A 22,218-nucleotide genomic window follows, 5' to 3' on the forward strand; every position below is an offset into this window, starting at 1 on the left:
CTGCCCACATACCGCCGGCCGAGGCCCCTGCTCATTGGACTTCATATCCCTGCACACCAGACACCCACACATATTTGGACAAGGTGCTGCTGCATACGCCCTCCCTCTGGTCACTGAAATATCCTTGCTGCTGGGGCCCAGCCCCTTTGGTTTTGTGATATTCGCTGCTGCGTCGGTGGTGCTGCCTCCCAGTGTTCAGGCATCAAGGTCTGATTGGAATGGCGAGGCAATAACTCCCAAATTCTACATGGCACGCCCACCCATGGGGATTCACTTGGCAGCTGTGAAGTACTCACTTAACTAAGATTGCCAATTCCCAATTAGCAATAGCCTTCAGCCATGCGGCCAGAGGCCTCCGCGGTCAGTTGGAGTTATCGGTGGTCGATGGGGCAGACAGGCTGGGGTTGCCCCAGGAATGGGACCACACGATCCAGGGGGTGGCATGAGGACTCACAGGTGATGAGACACGCATTTCCCCAATGGTGGCCCAACCTGATCGAGGTTGCTCCTCCAGGGGTTCCTCCTCCTTCTCCTCCTCCTTCTCTCCCCCCCCCCCCCCCCCCCCCCCCCCCCCCCCCCCACCTCCCCCACCCCAAACACTATGGCAGCAACGCTAGTGTCCACGGGCTCATTGCCCGGAAGCGAAGATGGCTCACCTGCCCGCAGCAGCCCTTCCACCAGCTTCACATTTTTTAAAAGGAGTACTAATCAACGCCCATGGGACCCCTTGCTAATGATGCAGTTAGATCATGGTTAGATAGAGGGGGTCACTCCCGTTAATTGTCTGGAGATTTGCCTTAAGTGGTGATTATTTGTTTGTCACCACGCTATGGCGGGATCCTGATTTCGTCAATGGGGGCAGGCCAGTTCGATTGTAAACAGATCAGAGCCTGGCGCGGTTCTTGGTTTTGGCCTCTCCCGAATACTAACAACCTCATCGTGCTCTCGCTTAAACACAAGGTGGGCATTAAATCACACCTTAAAAGTGTGTTTTGCCACTGTATTTACAAGGGAAGATGCTGCCTCTTAATGAAAGGGGAGGTAATAAAATTGATAAAGAAGCATAAAAAGACTGTCTGCATTTAAAGTCATCAGGACTGGGTCGGATGTAGCCAAGGATGACGAAAAGAAGAATTAAGAGCAGAGCCCTGAAAGTTGCTCTGCCATTCAATGCAATCACAACTGATTGTCAACCTGAATTCCACTTTCTCATTTATTCCTCTTATCCCTTGATTTCCTGAGATAGCGAAATTGCTCATCTCAGTCCTAAATGATCGGCCCCTTATCCTGAGACTATGTCCTTGTGTCCTAGATTCCGTAGCCAAGGAAAAAAAAACCTTGTCAAGTCCCTTCAAAATGTTGATAGTTTTGATTAGAACACCTATGCAAAAGAGGATAGGCCCAATTTACAGAGCCTCTCTCCATAGGACAACACTTTCATCCGAGGAACCAATCTGGTGTTGAGGGATGGAAGGGTGAAAACGGAGTAGACACGGGCAATATTCTTCCAATCTCCTTTAGATATAGGGGTGTTGATGTGGTAATGACAGAACAGGGGTACAGTAACAGTAAAGTCACCATAGTCCCAGATGACCAAAAGCTGCTTTCCCCTTTGAGGGGAAGAGCTGACTGGCGGTGATTTAACCTGAGAATCTCCACACCTCAGACGAGCGCAAGGTTGCAGAGGTGGGGTCGTCATGAATAACCTCAGCTGGTAATTGAACATGTGTTGCTGGCCTGCTCTGCATCACAAACCAGCTGTCTAGCCAAGTGAGCTGCAGTGTGTCAAAAGACAACTTGGAAAAGGGAACACATGCCCCAAGTGGGGTGGGAAGGGATAAAAATGGATTGCTGGAAGAAATGAAAATAAATTTATAGAAATAAAAGCGGGTGAAAGTGGAGGACGAAGTTCACAGTTTGTAGTTGCTGAATTAAGTCCAGAAGGCTAAAACATGTCCAATTGGAAGATAAGATGCTGTTCCGCCAGTTTACGTTGGGGTTCACTGGAACATTGAAGTAGGCCAAGGGCGGACATGTGGACATGAGAGCGACAGGAGGGTCTGGGTCTTCCTTGCAGATGGACCAAACATGTTCTGCAATGCTGTCACCCAGTTTGTGTTTAGTCTTTCCAATATAGAGTAGCAATTGGGAGCAGCAAATGCAACAGGAAGGCGATGCACGTGAAGCATTGCTTCCCCTGAAAAGCATGTTTAGGCTCTTGGATGCTGCGCAGGGAGGCGGCAACGGGGCAGGTGTTTCACCTTCTACGATTGCATGGGAAGGTCGGTGTGAAGAGGGCGTGGTGTTGAAGATGATGGAGGAATGGACCAGGGTACCCCGGAGGGAACGGTCCCTCCGGAAAGCTGACAGGGGGAGTGAGAGGAAGATGTGTTTGGTGGCGGCATCATGCTGAAGTTGGCGGAACTGGCGGAGGATCATCCTTTGAATGTGGTGGCTGGTGGGGTGAAAGGTGAGGATAAGGGATACCATATCCTGGTTCTGGGAGGGAGGGAAAGTGGTGAGAGCAGAGGTGTGGGAGATGGGTCGGAAACGGTGGAGATCCCCGTCAACCACAGTGGGTGAGAAACCACTATTAAGGAAGGAGGAAGATATGTCAGCAGCACCATTTTGGTAAGTGGCATCATTGGAACAGATGCGACGGAGGGATGGAGTCCTTAAAGGATGTGCGGTGTGAAGAGCTGTAGTAAAGATTGCTATGGGAGTCGGTGGACTTGTAATGGACATTCTGTCCCCAGAAACGGAGATAGAGAGGTTAAGGAAGGGAAGGGAAGTGTCGGAGATGGACCATGTGAAGGTAACAGAGGGGTAGAAATTGGAAGCAAATTGAAAACTGTTTCCAGGTCCATAGGGGAACATGAAGCGGCACCAAAACAGTTGTAAATGTACTGATAGAAGAGTTGTGGGAGAGACAAACAGTAGTGGCCAACAGTGGTTTTTCATACCGGTAGAATATATAGAATGGAGTTCCCACAAAGTCAGTACCAGGACAACGTCTTTTTAATGTAATGTGCAATTTAAGCACACCGGCTGTATGAAAGTTTTTTTAAAAAAACAAGGTTCCTTTATTCCAGTAATAATCGTAACTGTATAAACTGTCATGAGAAAGCGCAACTCCAAGAAACAATTATTTAAAGAGAGCATTCACCGCCGATGCTCCAGGTCTCTGTCCTAGTCATGGCCTCGACTCCTCACTGCCAGGCATATTCAGGCTTGCCCTGCTGCTCAGCTCCTGGCTGCAGTCATGCTCCCCCTCTCTCTGCATGAGGCTTCTTGGATTCAGGAATGCTGCCAATTAGTCCGACTATGTCGCAATTCCCTTTCCTGGTTCTTCAGACACCCTCAAGGGCTTCAAGCTGTCCTTGGCTCCTGACACACTACTACAAAGTTCTGATTTTGTCCTGGCTACTTTCTCCCTCGCCTCATGGTATCTGGTCCCATTCCTCAGCGTGAAAGACACTGTTACCTGCAAGGAGGGGCCCCATGAACACCTATCAGTTTCCCACGCTCTCCCCAAAATTGCCACCTCCCATCAGTGGCCTCACCACATTAGGATATAAATTAATAACATGGATGTGGGTTTCCTGGGCATGTCAAAAATTTCTAGATGTCAAAAACTTGGAACTAATAAGAACTAGAAAGAAGTTCATGAAAGACTTCAAGAGGGCGTAGAAAGACTGACAAACGTAAATTTAATGTAGAGTGGCAATTCAGCCCATTCAGTCCATGTCAGTCCACTGTAGAGCAATCCAATCAGTCCTATTTCTCCACTGTCCCTGTAGCCCTGAAAATTATTTCCCTCAGGTGCCCATCTAATATACTTTTGAAATCATTCATCAAGTTTCCAGTCGTTATCAAGTGGAAGTTACAGGGCGGTATGATAGCACAGTGGGTAGAAATATTTATTCACATCTCCAGGGTCCCAGGTTCGATTCCCAGCTTGGGTCACTGTCTGTGCGGAGTCTGCACATTCTCCCAGTGTCTGCGTGGGTTTCCTCCGGGCACTCCAGTTTCCTCCCACAAGTCTCGAAAGACGTGCTGTTAGGTGAATTGGACATTCTGAATTTGCCTCCGTGTACCCAAACATTTGCCGGAATATGGAGACTAAGGGCTTTTCACAGTAACTTTATTGCAGTGTTTTTTTCTAATTTATGTTTTTCCAATTAAGGGACAATTTAGCATGGCCAATCCTCCTAGCTTGCACATTTTTGGGTTGTGGGGGCGAAACCTACGCAAACACAGGGAGAATGTGCAAACTCCACACGGACAGTGACCCAGAGCCGAGATCGAACCTGGGACCTCAGTGTCTTGAGGCCACAGTGCTAACCCACTGCACCACCTTGCTGCCCTTTCATTCAGTATTAATGTAAACCTACTTGCGACAATAAAGATTATTATAAATGCTGATTAAAAAAGTTATTTCTTGCATCCCCCTGTATATCTGGCGCAAAAGCTTAAATCTGTGTCCCTTAATCCACATACAATCAGTTAATGGGAACATCCTTTCTTAAATTACTTTATCTAAAGCTTTCATAATCTTATACACTTATAACAAATCTCTGCTCAATCTCCTTTGCTCCACGGAGAACAATCCCAACTCCACAAACCTAACCTTAAAGCTAAAATCCCTCATACCTGGAGCCATTCTGGGAAATCTGAAGTGTGAAGTAAAGCGTGAAGTAACGCATTGGTATGAAGAATGAGGAGAAACAATATAAAATAAAGTACACAATTCAATTCGGGTACAAGAATACAGAGACCTGGGAATATATGTGCACAAGTCACAAAGTGGCAAAACAGGCTGAGAAAGCAGTTAAAAAGGCATTTGGGATCCTGGGTTTTAATAAATAGCAGAACAGTTTACAAAAGCAAGGAAGTTATGTTGGATAAGCAGTCTAACAATTTAGCAATAATGGAGGGCTCAAGGGAGATAGTGGTGAGATAGAGTTGAGTCATCAGAGTACATGTGAAAACTAACACTACGCCTTCGGATGATGTCATCAAGGAGCAGCATAGGAAATGGGGGAGGCCAAGAATAGATCCTTGGGGGCATCATATCTTTCAGTGCGAAAACAGGAAGAGAAGCCATTGCAAGTGATTCTCTGGCTGCTACTAGATAGCTAAGAATGGATGAGAGCAGTCTCACCCAGCTGGACAACAGTGAAGAGGCGTTGAAAGAGAATGGTGTTGGTAAGTGTAACAGTTCCCAAAAAAATATGACGACATTATCAACTGACCTTTGACTGTGGGTGGCATGGTGGCACAGGGGTCAGCACTTCTGCCTGACAATGCCAGGGACCTGGATTAGATTCTGACCTTGTGTGATAGTTTGCATGTGCTCCCTGTGACTGCATGGGTTTCCTCGGGTTTCCTCCCACAGTCCAAAGATGTTCAGGTTAGGTGAATTGGCCATGCTAAATTACCACTTAGTGTCCAAAGGTTAGGTGGGGTTACAGGGACAAGGCGGGGCAATGAACCTCGGTGGGGTGCTCTTTCGGAGGGTCGGTGGAGACTCAATGGGCCGAATGGCCTGCTTCTGCACTCTAGGGATCCAATAATTTCCAAACCTACACACTATAAAGCATCATTTTTTATTTTTGTATGAGACTAAAACCTTTTGGTGGAAAGCTTTCCAAGTTTGATTTGAGGTCTTTTTTTCCCAAGCAATTTTTCTAGCCCAGTAGAAAAGCTAGAAGAAGTACGCCATCTTACCTCTGCGGACTTTCTTTTCAGCCAGGGTCTGGGGGGCCACTGGGCTGGATTGGTGGGGTTGAATTTTCCAGACAGGCAGGGGAACTTGAAAGTAGACTGTTGCCCTAAATTGCTCGCTCCTTTGCCTCCTGACTGGTTTCATCATTCTCTAACTTCTCGCTCTGTCTCGGCTCACGGTCAGGTTGACTTCAGGCTTGCTCTTAAGGCTTAGCACTGGCCAGCAGCGGGGAAAAGCACAAGCAGTGCAACAAGCAGCAATATAACATAAAATTTCTATGTCATCACACTGTGCCTGCAGGGAGTGTTGTCTGAAAACACAATCATTCATCACCATTCAGTGATATGGACTCTGTGGTCACCGGAAATCGATTAATGAAACGCCCGAGTTGCTTTTAATAGCCGTGGCAGGTGATGAAAAATTCCGTCATCACACTGGATATTGCAAGAGGGTTGGCAATCCTCTCAACCATGTCAAAGGATGCAAACAGGTCAACAAGGCTGAAGAGGGAAATTGTACGCTGGTGAGTCAACAGAATATCAATTATGACTGTAAAAAAGTGGTTTTGGCATCGAGGCAGGGGCGGAGGCCTTATTGGAGATATTCAAACATGGAGTTCTGGGAAAGGTGGGAACAGATTTGGGATACAACACATTCAACGACTTGTAGAGGAAAGGGAAATCATCAGAGTTGATTTTATGATTGCTTCTCGGCCTTTTGGCCAAGATCAAGTGTAGTAGCCTTTTGGCTCAGATCTGATATGTCTCTCTTGTGGGGACCATGAATTGGATTCAATTTGAATTTGAATTGGTTTTTGGAGCAGGCAAGGAGCTGGATTAGGGGTTCGCCCCTGACCACACTCGAGCCCTGGCTTTGTAAACTCAGAAAAAAAAAAGAAGAGTTGATTTTATGAAGAGAGGTGAAACAATGAGGGTGGCACATTGGTTAGCACTGTTGCCTCACAGCTCCAGGGACCAGGGTACAATTCCAGCCGTGGGTGACTGTGTGGAGTTTGTACTTTCTTCCTGTGTCTGCGTGGGTTTCCACCGGGTGCTCCGGTTTCCTCCCACAGTCCAAAGATGGGCAAGTTAGGTGGAATGGCCATGTTAAATTGCCCCTTAAGTGTCCAAAACGTTGGGTGGGGTTATGGGGATAGGGTGGAGGCGTGAGCTTGTCGGGTGCTCTTTCCAAGGGCTGGTGCAGACCCGATGGGCTGAATGGCCTCCTTCTGCACTGTAGAAATTCTATGATTCTTTGATGAACAGGTGGGAAAATATACATTATCACACCAGGAGTGGACAAGTGTAATAAAGGTGATTGCATTATCCCATCTTCCTGATTGATTTGATTAATATTTATTGTCACATGTACCGAAGTACAGTGAAAAGTATTTTTCTGCGACCAAGGGAACATACACACTATGTAGATAGACAAAAGAATAATCGACAGAGGACATTGACAAATGGCACAGCAACAAATAATGATTGGTTACAGGTCCAAATGCCACCTAACGGATGGGTCATTGCCAGACAATTCCAAGATCTTTGTAAATGCACAACAGGAATCCTCCAAGCTAATATACAACTGTGACAGGGATAATATTATCCATCAATCTGGAATGTCTCATCTGAAGGACACCACCTAACAATAACAATGGAGTGAGTACTCCTTCAGTACTGCATTTGAGTATCAACTTACATTGTGCATTCAACCCTTGTGTGGCTCAAACCCACAACGTTTTGACTTAAACACCAGAGCTACCAGGTGCATCTAAAAATCCCAAGAGACTAACCACAGAGCAGATATTTCTTTCTACCTGCTTGTTAGGTGAATTGGACATTCTGAACTCTCCCTCAGTGTACCCAAACAGGCGCGCAGTGTGGCAACTAGGGGATTTTCACAGTAACTTCATTGCAGTGTTAATATAAGCCTATTGTGACACTAATAAAGATTGTTATTATACTGTGTTCTAGCCACCATTTCTCCTTCAACATACACTACAAAAAGCCGATTAACAGGTCATTAATATCAGGGATGTTTGGGAGGTCGTGCTTATACAACATGGCAAAAGGTTTGCCTGAATAGTAATTGCGATCAAAGCAACTTATTTTAGGTGAAGCTCTGAATAAATGGTCAGGCACAGGAGGAGCTTTTTAAATTAAAACCTTTGAATTATCGCCACAACATAGTGAAAAATCAAACTCTCTCTCTAGTTAAAAGTGATAATCTAGAGGCACCATTACTTGGGATTTTCAACTGTGCATTTAGACAGGATCAATATTGTCAGACACCAAAACAATGATTCCCATTTCAGTTTTAACATTTACAAAAATACTACCATTCTGCTAGCTACCAACATACAACATTTAATACGTTCCACAGAAGTATTGCCAGGATCTTTACAAGACACCAATGAAAGTTCTTTCAAACATTATATCCAAAAAAAATAGCACCGTTTCCTTTGCATAAACTTGACTTGATCATCAAAACCTAGCAATATTGCCCCTACCCTCAGTATTCAATGGATGCAATGAAGAAACATTGGGTTAAATCTTAGATAACTGAATTTTGGACCATGTTCTCTTGGCTTCAGTGGTTTCTAATAACCTTTTCCAATCTAATTAATTTGCTCAGAATGATAATTCAACAAGGCTCCCCTTGTGATAGCAATCAAATTATTGGTTATATACATTAATATATTTTGCACTAACAAAAGTGTCTCAGGGGGGAAAAATTGTGATCCTCAACTTTACACCCTTCTGTTCAATTGCAGTCTTAGACGTGCATACAACCTGCCAATCTAGCTCCTGAGCCAGCTGCTGGGAGATGCACAGGAACAGCATGGGTTGCCTCAGCTGCTATTTTCTGTCGATCCTTTCATCATTTTACAATTCTTCAACCCAACCCCCATCCTAGTTGCTCAGCTTAGATTGGAATTTTGCCATGTAGGGCACCATAAGGGGGAACTTCTGTCCAACCATTCCTTGGCACAGCATCTTAATCAAACAAAGCACTAAGCCACCTTGTCAGCAAAACATCAGCTTTTTTCAATAAAAATAGCATTTAATTAAAACTGTACTTACGCAAATGAATAAACAAATCATCTGAACATTGCTCAGGAATGAGGCAAGACTTTTGCTGTAATTCAGCAAAACCAATGCACATGTTTCAACTGTAGTACATTCTGTTAAGTTCTTAATATTTCCATCATCATGTTGATGCTCACAGACATATTTTAAAATAAGCCACATATCACTTTGCATAAGCCTAGTTATGTACCCTTAACCACAGTCAGACCTGCCATAATTTGAAGGAAGTATTAAAATGGAGTATGTGGTCAAGTTCAATCCAACACTTCCACCCCACCCTGATGCTTTGCTTCCTCCAAACAGCAAAGTGGGTCTTCTTAAGTATAGGTTCCTGAAAACAGTACACATGTTAAAATAGAAAAAATGTGATTGCATTAAATACTTCACTCCGCCCTGCCACTAAAATTCCACTAACTCTATCCAGTTCACACGCCATTGGTTGGGTGGTCTTAGTCCCAGAATTCTTTCTGCTGTTATGCATCGGCTAACTGGCAAAAGGTGCACAACAGCAGACTAGCAAAAACACCCTTCGATTTTTCTTCATGTGATTTTTAAAAAAACACAACCTCCAACTTCATACATTGCAGGGTTCACATCAGTAATTTCGAATAAAGAACTGAACCCATTTCTACATGGCACCATGCAGTTACTGCCCTATTCAACATATTTCATATTTATATATTTTTAGTCCATGCAATTAAAGCAATTTTCTAGTAAAATAATTCCAATCAAGTTCAGTGACAAAAGACAGGCGACACAAATATTTACCTGCCATGCCTTAATCACAGACAGTGGAGCCCACACATTTATCAAATTCCTCGATTTTCATTTAGCAATTATAACCTCCTCATTCTACTTTGTATTTTCTATTCTGGGGATATACATTTGGACAATAACTGTTAAATTTACACTCATTTATTACTCATTTGTTCTTATAAATACATTAGTCATCAGCATAATAGCTATGAGCTAATGCATCATAAGTAGCATTTGTTCCTCTTCATAGAAAGTTCTATTTTCTATCTCATTAATGCAGACATCTGTTACGGCTTTCATCCTCTGAGTTTCATGACAGAAAGATCTTGCGTTTATATTGTACTCTGGATCTTCCAAAGAGCCTCACTGATTACTTTTGAAGCACACCTATCGTTACATAAGTAACAGCCAAATTGTGCACAGCAGTTGCAAAGAGAACAAAATGAATGACTGATCAGAACATTTATTTTACTGGTTTTACTAAGAAGAGGAACTTTGGCCAAGACAAATCGCAAGGATAATCCAGGGAACTACAGGCCGGTGAGCCTTACGTCAGTGGTAGGGAAATTACTGGAGAGAATTCTTTGAGACAGGATCTACTCCCATTTGGAAGCAAATGGACGTATTAGTGAGAGGCAGCATGGTTTTGTGAAGGGGAGGTCGTGTCTCACTAGCTTGAGTTTTTCGAAGAGGTCACAAAGATGACTGATGCAGGTAGGGCAGTGGATGTTGTCTATATGGACTTCAGTAAGGCCTCTGACAAGGTCCGTCATGGCTTTTCCCCAGGGTAGAAGGGTCAATTACTAGAGGGCATAGGTTTAAGGTGCGAGGGGCAAGGTTTAGAGTAGATGTAAGAGGCAAGTTTTTTTTTTTTACACAGAGGGTAATGGGTGCCTGGAACTCGCTGCCGGAGGTGGTGGTGGAAGCAGGGACGATAGTGACATTTAAGGAGCATCTCGACAAATACATGAATAAAAAAATAAGGGAGAGGGATACGGACCCAGGAAGTGTAGAAGATTGTAGTTTAGTTGGGCAGCATGGTTGGCACGGGCTTGGAGGGCCGAAGGGCCTGCTCCTGTGCTGTACGTTTCTTTGTTCTTTGACACAAAGTGTTACCTGCTCATCTTACCAGGGGATCTTTAATTTCCAGCTGAGCAGGCATTCGGGGACCCAGGTGGAAGCATCATACGAAAAACACCACATCTGAAGTGTTAGCAGTTACGTGCTCAAATCTGTAGCAAGTTTGAACCCATAATATTTGGACTCAGAGGCAAGTACCACCAACCGAGTTACGCTGACATTCTCTACATTCAGTTGGTTAATCAGGCTTAAGTAGTCTTCCATGTGTTTAGAACTTGGGAACTTGTTTAGAGCTTGGGAAAATCATAGAATCATAGAATTTACAGTGCAGAAGGAGGCCATTCGGTCTATCGAGTCTGCGCCAACACATGAAAGACACCTGGCCTTTTACCTAATCCTATTTGCCAGCACCTGCCTCATGGCCGTGAATGTTATGACTTGCCAAGTTCTCATCCAGGTACCTTTTAAAGAATGTGAGGCAACGCAGGTTGCTGAGTTTTCCGGCAGCAAAAGAATCAAGTTTCTTTTCAACTATTTCTTCTTCAAGGCAAAATGTCAAGTTTGTTATTTTACATGTAATGAAGCTTCACTATAATCCATTTAAATTTACTGAAGGAAACAGTTAAAGAAACATGCTTAGAAAAATAAATTCTGCCACATGGATACATAAGGCTCTTTATCTAGCCAGCTTGTGGTGCAGTGGGGAGCATCCCTGACTCTGCTTCACATTCATCTTCCACTCCAGGACTAGGTGACCAAGGAAGGTGCATTCATAATGTGGCCTCTGGCAGCTCGTTCCAGACACTCACCACACTGTATGAAAAAAACTGGCCCCCTGGGCCTTTTGTATCTCTCCCTCCTCGCCTTAAACCTATGCCCTCTAATTTTAATACTCCCCTACCTTTGGGAAAAGATGTGATGGAAATAAATTGGAGTCTTTATCATTACTATCCATAACTCCAGGCTACAACATGCTTGTAAAAGCGCATGCTGCCATCGCAACTCAGTCTGCACCACATAGCCAAATACGCTTCAGGAGCTTGGGAAAATCATAGAATCATAGTATTTACAGTGCAGAAGGAGGCCATTCGGTCTATCGAGTCTGCACCGACACATGAAAGACACCTGGCCTTTTACCTAATCCCATTTGCTAGCACCTGCCGCATGGCCGTCAATGTTATGACTTGCCAAGTGCTCATCCAAGTACCTTTTAAAGAATGTGAGGCAACGCAGGTTGCTGAGTTTTCCTGGCCTACAAGTATCTTTGGTAACCTAAGAAAAAGGCAGCCTATAAATGCACAGTATTTGAGTTGAACATTCTCTTCCTGTTCCAAAGGAAGTATCCAAAGAAATCTATCCTTTTGAATTCCGGCAGCAAAAGTGAATGGCAAATTCCGCCACTTACTGTTCTTGTCCCTCAGGCAGCTGATTAGATAAACATCCTGATTTCTAACAAATGATGAAATGTAGCTTCACACCTGCATAGACTGCATCCAGTGGAAATAATGGGAGTCAAGGCATTTGCAGGAGGCCTGTTCTTTCTGGATCCTTCCTACTCCCTGAGCCCCATCCCCCCCTAAACTAATTACCTAACAAATCGTCAATGGAAAGAAACGGTTCACTTAAAGTGACCCACTTATATCTAGACTGACACAAGGTCCACTTGGGCAGAGTCTTGGCCAATCATAAAACATATACTTGTAGTATGAATTTTATGCTGGTACTTCTTGTAGATTTCTAGAGCAACTTCAGCTTGTTCCTTTAACATGGGAACGAAAATCATGCAGCCCTATATTGTCAACCAAAATCTGAGCATGGAAGTCAATTGTTCCAGTAGACATGCCAATGTTAATCATATTGGCTCAAATCTGATTAATCAATCAGCTAACTGCGCTCACCAAATCTAACTGGACTCAGGGCCGGTGCTAGGAATTGCGGGCCCAATTAGAAAAGTGATGGCGGGGCCCCTACTCCACAAAAGTAAAAATTTATGTATGTTTATATTTCGTGTAGTATGCTCGTCTTTAACCAAAAAAAAACATTAAATGCTTGATATACTAAAATTTTGAAACTTACTTACCCGGGCGGAAGGATTTGGCGGCGCAGGGCTGAAGGATTTGTCGACGGTAATACGGTGCGTTCCCCAAAAGTAAAAACTACCCTATAGTTCCTCTTAGAATACAGAAAAGGCTTCAAACGGTAACTCTGTCGCCCCCTTAAGGTGCGGGGCCCAATTTGATGAAATTGGTCAAATAGGCTTAAAACCGGCCCTGAGTGGACTGTACCTGTATGAATGTGATCAAATTAGTCTGTTAGGTCTTTTCATCGAATCATTCATCAGGTTTGATTTATTCCATTGTAGCAGAGGACCTTCCCCTTAAGGGGGGCTCAATGAAGGTACAGAAGAATCAAGATGGCACTCAAAAGAGTGCATAGCTGTGCCACGCTGCATTAACTCAGTATTATTGTACTCAGTACAATGACACAGCTCTTTCTTGAAGATTTCCCCTGCCTAGGTGCTGCTCTGTAACTGCAAAGCTGAAACAAAATATTTTTTATTAAGAGCTTTCATGCCAGGCGGCATGGCGTGCAGTGGTTAGCACTGGTGCCTATGGCCCTGAGGACCCAGGTCACTGTCTGTGTGGAATTTGCATTTTCCCGTGTCTGCGTGGGTTTCACTCCCACAACCCAAAGATGTGCAAGTTAGGTGAATTGGCCACACTAAATTGCTCCTTAATTGGATAAAAATAATTGGGTACTGTAAAAAGAACTTTCAACCCCATTAAGGAGACTTGAAGCCATTAATGTCCAACAACATATTCTGAAAGTACTACTCATATTTTGACAGTTGTGATGAATTCCACCACTGCAACCTAGACAATCCACAACATTCTAAAGCAAGCTTTCTATCTCACAACAACACAAATATAGATCCACATCTTCACCAATAATTCATCAGTTCTTCCTTAGACCATACCCATCTATGCACAAGTTTGCTTGAAATCAATCCATTAGTTTTTGAGATGTATTGTTTGCAGATGAACATACAAAACAGACAAACAAAAAGAGGCTAAACCATTACCTCTGCCGCCTTCAATAGCAGAGCCAACAATGTGTTAGAAATACCGTTTATCATAAGAAAACGGAGATATGAAATTGCCATGAATGGTTCCAGGAAGATGGGAGTAGTCTGGTCTGAATTGGTTTGATCTCCTCCACTTCGGGGCAAATAGACTTTAGTATCCCCCTCTCCCACCCTGCTCTTCACATCCCCCCCCCCCCCACTTCTGCTCTCCACACACACCTCCCCCCCCCCATTCACCGCCAAACATAAGAAACATATTTACAACAATTGGCCAACTGGGGATGAGAACCTTATCAGCCATTATTGAATGGTGGAGCAGCCTCGATGGGCCGAATTCTGCTTGTGTGTATTATGGTCTTAAATCTGATCCTTAGCATACAAGACATGAATGGTTAAAGGAGGGACTGGAGCGGAACGTAGCTCTAACTGGGTTCGACTTAATAGTGTCACGACACCCTGAGTAGAACGTGGTACAGTTAATTCCAGCCCCACTTGACCCAGGGTCACAACACAGGTGAATTTATTTTATTTTTTTTATAAATTTAGAGTACTCAATTATTGTTTTCCAATTGGGGGGCAATTAATGATGGCCAATCCACCTAACCCGCTGATCTTTGGTTTGTAGGGGTGAAACTCACGCAGACACGAGGAGAATGTGCAAATTCCCACGGACATTGACCCGCGCCGGGATTCGAACCTGGGTCCTCAGCACCACAGGCAGCAGTGCTAACCACTGTGCCAGGTGAATTTAAAGTTACTTAAATATCCAATGTCTTTGGTTTGATCCCGATTAAGCAGTAACCAGGTTTGCAAATTTTAACACAAATAACGTTTTATTATTCTTGAATCTGTGATAAGCAGGACACATAGATGATAGGTAGAAATTAACAAACAAGGTTCTTTTTGAAAAAGTATTTTTATTCAGTTAATATGTTAAATATACAGCACAACAGAATAAAACAACGCCGCCCCCCCCCATCCCCAGTAACTCAATGCCCCCCCCCCCCCCCACAAGCATATGACGGTAACCAATAAACAGACCACAACTCTTAAGAAACCCCTCACTCTCCCCCCTCAAAATGAACTTCCCTTCTCCAAATACAGGAACTCCAAGTCCCCCAGCCATACGGAGGAACAGGGCGGCCAAGCTGAACTCCACCCCAATAGGACCCACCTGCAAGCAATCAGCGAGGCGAAGGCTCGTCTCCAAACCAAGGAATCGTCTCCTTCTGCAATTGGATCCTCAACTTCCTGACCCACAGACCGCAATTAGTAAGGCTAAACAACGAGACCTCCCCCACGCTAGTCCTCAAAACCGGAGCCCCCTACAGCAATGCTGCGTACTTAGCCCCCTACTATACTCCTTATACACATGACTGTGTGGCAAAATTCGGCTCCAACTCCATCTACAAGTTTGCTGATGACACAACCTTCGCGGGTTGGATCTCAAACAACGATGAGTCAGAGTACAGGAAGAAGATAGAGAACTTAGTGGCATGGTGCAACAACAACCATATCTCCCTCAACGTCATCAAAACTAAGGAGCTGGTCATTGACCTCAGGAAGCGAAGTGTCGTACACGTCCCTGCCTGTGTCAATGGTGTCGAGGTGGAGATGGTTGACAGCTTCAAATTCCTAGATGTGCGCATCACCAACAATCTGTCCTGTTCCACCTACGTCGACGCAGTGACCAATAAAGCACAACAGCGCCTATATTTCCTCAGGAAATTAAGGAAATTTGGGTTTCCCGAAAGACTTACCAATTTTTACTGATGTACCAGAGAAAGCATCCCATCTCGCTGCATCGTTAATGGCTCTTTGACCAGCACAAACAACAATGGCCACAGTAAGAAGTCTTACAACACCAGGTTAAAGTCCAACAGGTTTGTTCAAACACTAGCTTTTGGAGCACTGCTCCTTCCTCAGCTGAGAAAGGAGCAGAGCTCCGAAAGTTAGTGTTTGAAACAAACCTGTTGGACTTTAACCTGGTGTTGCAAGACTTCTTACTGTGGTCACCCCAGTCCAACGCCGACATCTCCACATCATGACTAACAACAATGGCGAAAGCAAGCAACCCTGCCTCATACCCCTGTGTAAGTCAAAGCTTCGCAAACTCATATTATTCGTCCTCACACTCGCCCTTGGCGCCACATACAGCAACTGCACCAATGCCACAAATCTCGGCCCGAATCCAAACCTTCCCAAAACCTCGAACAAGTATCGCCACCCAATTAAATGCCTTTGCCGCATCCATGGACGGCACCAACTCCGGTACCAGAACCCCCTTCGGATTCATCATTACATTTAGCAACTGTCTTATATTACTCGCGAGCTGCCTGCGCTTCACCAAGCCTGTTTGATCTTCTGCAACCACCCCCAGAACACAATCCTCCATCATCCCCACCAACAACCTAGCTAATGCTTTCACATCCGTGTTCAACAGTGATATGGGCCCATATGACCCAACATTCCATCGGGTCCTTCCCCATTTCGAGATTAGCGCGATTACTGCCTGCGTCATCGTCTCCGGCAGCTCCACCAGCTCCAGTGCTTCATTAAATGCCCCTAACCGATGCGGTGCCAGGTCCGTTGCAAATTCCTTATAACATTCCACCGGGCTTCATACCCCTGACTTCATACCCCTGACACTATCCAGCACCAGGGGTTCCTCCAACGTCTGCCTCTTTGCTGCCTCCACCTGTGGAAATTCTAGCTCGTCAAGAAATTGCCGCATGTCCCCTCCTCTCCCCCCCGGGTCTGCCTTGTAGTCCCTGGTAGTACTCCCTAAACGCCTCATTTATCTTCCCTGGCTCCGACACAACATCCCCAGCCCGTATCTTCAATATTTCCCTGGGCGCAACCTGCCTCCGTAGTTGGTGCGCCAGCATGCGGCTCACCTTCTCCCCATACTCATATTGCACCCCTCTTGCCCTACACAGTTGCCCTCCCCGTTATCAAACTGCTCCTGAAATGTTTTACTCCTCGCCAATCCCTCCGTAGTGGGCGCCATCAAATACTCTCGTCCACCTCCACTATCTCGCTCACTAGACGGTCATGTTCCTCCCTCCTTTCCCTATCAGCATGAGCCTTAAACAAAATTATTTCCCCCCTGGACCACTGCCATCGCCGACACCTCTGCTCTTGTCCGATCTAAACTGCATCTCCAGCCAGTGGGGTGCATGGTCTGAGATATCTAACCCCGCATACTCTGCCCCCTCCACCCCAACCAAAATCTTCCGGCTCCCCACAACATAATCAATCCTTGAATACACCTTATAGACGTGTGAAAAGGAATACTTTTGAGGGTCTCAGATCCTCTGCTGAGTTTTCTACAAAAAAAAACACCTGGCAGGAACCAATTACTGTCGATTGCCAGGCAGAACACAGTCTCTGGCCAAACAATCAAACCAAATTTCTCCAATCTGCTAGGTGGTAGAGAGTCTGGAATTTCCTTTCCTAAATACAAACTTGAGGAAATAGTGTTCCAGTTGTCAAGCTATTTGAAACTTTGAATTCTGTTCTTCCTCCACTTGTCTTAAAGGTATATCTCAATTAACAATCCCCAGACCAAAAATGATAATAAATATAAAATAAGAGAAATAGAAACAAAGGAAAATCAAAAATAAGGATTCTAACTATGGAAAAGGCAAAGAGGGTTTGGGGGGGGGGGAATAGTATGCCCACATTCTCTCAGAAATTCCAGCAGATACACAACAGGAGAGCCCAGCAATGCCCACATGGATGCCATTTTAGGCTCCACCAGAAAAAAGTTCAAAAGGAAACTGATCCCAGAATAATAGGTTAGCCAGTCAATTGGCAATCTTGTGGCAATCGCACTGTACCTATGGAGAGATATCCTACTTTGAAATCCTACCATTCTGCTACATACAATGTGGAGGTTCATGGATTATCAATACCGATTATTTTTGTTGAATTAAAATTAGACAGTTTCAGGGCACAAGTTCCCAATATCAAATTGATCATATTCCAACAATGTGAGATGGATCATGGTGTAAACAAAGCAACAGACAAGCAATTCTGCCCAACCGCACTCATAGCATTACAATCACTGGAATGTTACCCTTGGATGTTCGGAGTCTAATGAACTATTGTGCTGGTCCCCATCAAACACAATAATACTTGGATAGCTTCAGGCTAAAGTTTAAATGCAAAGCAAGTGTTAATCTTATTTATTTATTTTTAAAAAGGTACACAATTCAAATATAAGTCACAGGTTTCATAGATTTCATTGAATTTACAGTGCAGGAGGCGGCCATTTGGCCCATCGAGACTGCACCGGCCCTTGGAAGGAGAAACCCACACCTCCACCCTATCCCCGTAACCCAGTAAACCCACCTAACCTTTTTGGACATTAAGGGCAATTTATCATGGCCAATCCATCTAACCTGCACATCTTTGGACAGTGGGAGGAAACGGAGCACCCGGGGGAAACCCACACAGACACGGAGAGAACATGCAGACTCCGCACAGACAGTGACCCAAGCCAGAATCAAACCTGGGACCCTGAAGCTGTAAAGCAACTGCACTAACCACTGTATTACCGTGCTGCCAGTAGTAAAGTCAGTAAACAAGCATGTCATATCGACCCAAATTTTCCTGCAATTCTAACAGAAAGGTTATTTGCCCTTGCCTTCATTACAGGACAAATCTGATAGCTTCTGGCAACCGCAACTACACATGCTCAGTTAAACCCGGGAATCCCGAAGTTGCTGTCAGGGTTACCATGCTCCTTGGGAATGTACTAAAATAACTGAAACAGTGAGAACCTGGGGTATTTGCCCACAGATTGTGCATTAAAAACAGCTGAACTAATTATGTTGCCACATTTAGGAGTGAGCTTTTAAAGTGTTATAATTATTGATAATTGTGAATGAATAACCTCTTTAGTGCTGATATAAGTTTGCAAGTTTCATTCACAAAGAAAAGTTAAGACTTTTTTTCTTTTCCTCTTCGTCTCTCCTCTCTTTCACTTCATTCCCGAACAGGCGCCGGAGTGTGGTGACTACGGAATTTTCACAGTAACTTCATTGTAATGGTTTTTTTAGAAAATATTTTATTGAAGCATTTGTAATTTTCACAGTTCATAGTTTAACACTTTAACATTCCTTAAATAACTGCACGGACCGACACACGCAAGGAACCTAAAAACAGCATCCTCTATTACTCCAGCCTATTTCCTAATTACCCCTGTACTACATTCCCTGTCCTTGTCTTACACTACCATGCCTCCCATTTTCCTTCCACCACCCCACCCCTCTTTTCCCCTCCTCCCCTTACTGCTGATGTTCAATTTTCCTTGAAGAAGTCAATGAACGGCTGCCACCTCTGGGCAAAGCCCTGAATTGATCCTCTCACGGTGAACTTAATCTTATCCAGCCTGAGAAACCCCGCCATGTTGCTAACCCACGCTCCTGGCTTTGGGGGTTCCGAGTCTCTCCATCCGAGCAAAATCTGTCTCCGGGCTACCAGGGAGGAAAAGGCCAGAACATTGACCTCCTTCCATTGCACCCTGAAGGTGGCAACGCAGGTTGATAGAGTGGTCAAGAAGGCATACAGCATGCTTGCCTTCATCGGACGGGGTATTGAGTACAAGAGTCGGCAGGTCATGTTACAGTTGTATAGGACTTTGGTTAGGCCACATTTGGAATACTGCGTGCAGTTCTGGTCGCCACATCACCAGAAGGATGTGGATGCTTTGGAGAGGGTGCAGAGGAGGTTCACCAGGATGTTGCCTGGTATGGAGGGTGCTAGCTATGAAGAAAGGTTGAGTAGATTAGGATTGTTTTCATTGGAAAGACGGAGGTTGAGGGGGGACCTGATCGAGGTCTACAAATTATGAGAGGTATGGACAGGGTGGATAGCAACAAGCTTTTTCCAAGAGTGGGGGTGTCAGTTACAAGGGGTCACGATTTCAAAGTGAGAGGCGGAAAGTTTAAGGGAGATGTGCGTGGAAAGTTTTTACGCAGAGGGTGGTGGGTGCCTGGAACGCTTTACCAGCGGAGGTGGTAGAGGCGGGCACGATAGCATCATTTAAGAGGCATCTAGACGGGTATATGAACGGGCGGGAACAGAGGGAAGTAAACCTTGGAAAATAGGAGACAGGTTTAGATAAAGGATCTGAATCGGCGCAGGCTGGGAGGGCCGAAGGGCCTGTTCCTGTGCTGTAATTTTCTTTGTTCCCCCCCACTCTTGGACCCCGGATCCTCCGTTACCCCAAATATTGCCATTTCTGGACTCGGAGTCACCCTCCCTTCCAGGACCTCTGGCATAACGTCTGCAAATCCCTGCCCGAATCCCTTCAACTTCGGATACGCCCAGACCATATATACATGATTTGCTGGGCTTCCCCCACAGCATCCGAACCTATCCTCCACTTCCTCAAAATACCTGTTCATCCGGGCTACTGTCATGTGGGTCCTATGAACCACCTTGAACTGGATCAGGCTAAATGTGGCACAAGACGAGGATGATTTAACTCTCTTCAAAGCCTTTCCCATACTTCCAACTCTTCCTCCCACTTCCTCTTCACCTCCCCGATAGGAACTCCTTCCCACTCCATCAACTCCTTACATATCTCCAAGACCCTCGCCTCCCCAAGCCCTGTTTTAGACATTACCTTATCCTGTAGTTCCCTCAGGGGGAGGCAAGGAAAGCCTGGAACCTGCCTCCGGACAAAGTCCCATACCTGTAGGTACCAAAACCCGTTCCCACCCGGCAACTCAAACTCCTCCTCTAATGCCTACAGGCTCGGGAAACCCTCCTGAATGATGAGATCCCCAAATCTCTCAATCCCTCCCACTGCCACCTCCTAAAGCTCCCATCCAGCTCCCCCCAGAACAAAAAGGTGATTGTCACAGATCGATGACCACACTGATGTCCCCCCCAATCTCATGTGCTCGATTCCCATACCAGCCTTCCCGGACAGGCGCCGGAATGTGGCGAATAGGGGCTTTTCACAGTAACTTCATTTGAAGCCTACTCGTGACAATAAGCGATTTGCATTTTTCATTTTCAGTGTCCCCACACCCTCAGGGTTGCCAAAGTCACTGGGCTTGTGGAGTACTGAGCCGGCGAGAACGGCAGGGGCGCCATCAATAAAGCCTCCCAACTCGTGCCCTTACAGGTTGCCGCTTCTACTCGCTCCCAAACTGACCCCTCCCCCACTGCCCACTTCCTGACCATCGATATGCTGGCCACCCAATAATAATTAACAGAACTCGGGAGGGCCAAGCCCCCCTCCCCGCAGCTCCATTCCAGGAGTGCCTTCTTCTCCCTCGGGGTTTTATCAGCCCACACAAAATCCAAGATCACCGCATTCATTTTCCTAAAAAAGGCTTTTGGGGCTAAAATTGGGAGACATTGTAAAAAAAAACAGTAGTCTCGGGAGGACCGGCATCTTCACCGTCTGCACCCTCCCCACCAGTGTCAGCAGGAGCATGTCCAACCTGCGGAAATCCCTTTTCATCTGATCGACGGCTTTACCCACATTTAACTTGTGGAGCTGTCCCCAATCCTTAGCCACCTGGATCCCCAGATACCTAAAGCTCCTCCCCACCACTTTAAAAGGTAACTCCCTCAGTCACCTTTCCTGCCCCGTGCCAAAATCGCACACTTTTTCCCATGTTTAAATTGTAGCCTGAAAACCACCTAAATTCTTCGATGTCTCCATAATTCCAGCCATTCCTCCCCAACAGGTCTGTGATATAAAACAGTAAATTGTCCACGTAGAGCGAGGCCCTGTGCTCCAACTATCTCACTATCCCCCGCCAAACATTTGATGACCTAAGGGCCATTGCCAAGAGCTCTATGGCCAGGGCAAACAGTTGTGGGGAAAGCCCGCATCCCTGTCTTGTGTTAATATTTAGCTGCTGTTGTATAAAGAGTCAAAGGTTCTGCTCCTTTTCCACAAACACCTTTATATACACTTTAACAGACTCTGCACAAAACTCTATCATCACATCACCTGACACAAAGGCCACCTGAAGCCCTTTACATATTATCAGTGTCAATGATTGGATACTTAACATAAATGAGACAACTAATTGGAATGTCTCTTAACCCATTACTTAACAGTCTCCCCTTCGTTGGAAGAAAAAAGTAATTAGATGAAAACAAAATTTCAAGGAACTCAAAAACATATGCAATTTCTCCCCTTCTTATTTTTCCTGGAAAACAAAACAAAGTCACAGAAACATGCGCCCTTCATTAACAATATCCAAAAGTTTCTGTGAACTAGCCCCTCTTTTTGTAAAACAGTCTGACAATTGCTAGCTACTGTCGACCCATTTAATTTTTGCTATTTCCCCTCTGTCCAACATCTGCTTCAAACTTGCGATGTCTATCCTTAACCTTTTTTCATTGACACTTTTTATAGAGTGTACATTTTCCCACAGGGATTTATTGTCAATGTGACAGTCAATAGGTATATTACCTAAATCTCCTAATCCCAAAATTTCTGT

At 45.0% G+C, this 22,218-nt stretch overlaps 1 protein-coding gene and 1 pseudogene across 1 annotated transcript in view; one reads left to right on the top strand and one right to left on the bottom strand.

Annotated features, from left to right (window-relative positions):
• rngtt (RNA guanylyltransferase and 5'-phosphatase) overlaps positions 1-22,218 on the bottom strand; it is a 519,190-nt gene that overhangs the window by 388,473 nt on the left and 108,499 nt on the right. The gene's annotated exons all lie outside the window — the stretch shown is intronic.
• LOC119968127 lies at positions 6,430-6,637 on the top strand (annotated as a pseudogene).

This window comes from Scyliorhinus canicula, chromosome 6 (genome assembly GCF_902713615.1).
Source record: "Scyliorhinus canicula chromosome 6, sScyCan1.1, whole genome shotgun sequence".
Classification (NCBI taxonomy): Eukaryota; Metazoa; Chordata; class Chondrichthyes; order Carcharhiniformes; family Scyliorhinidae; genus Scyliorhinus; species Scyliorhinus canicula.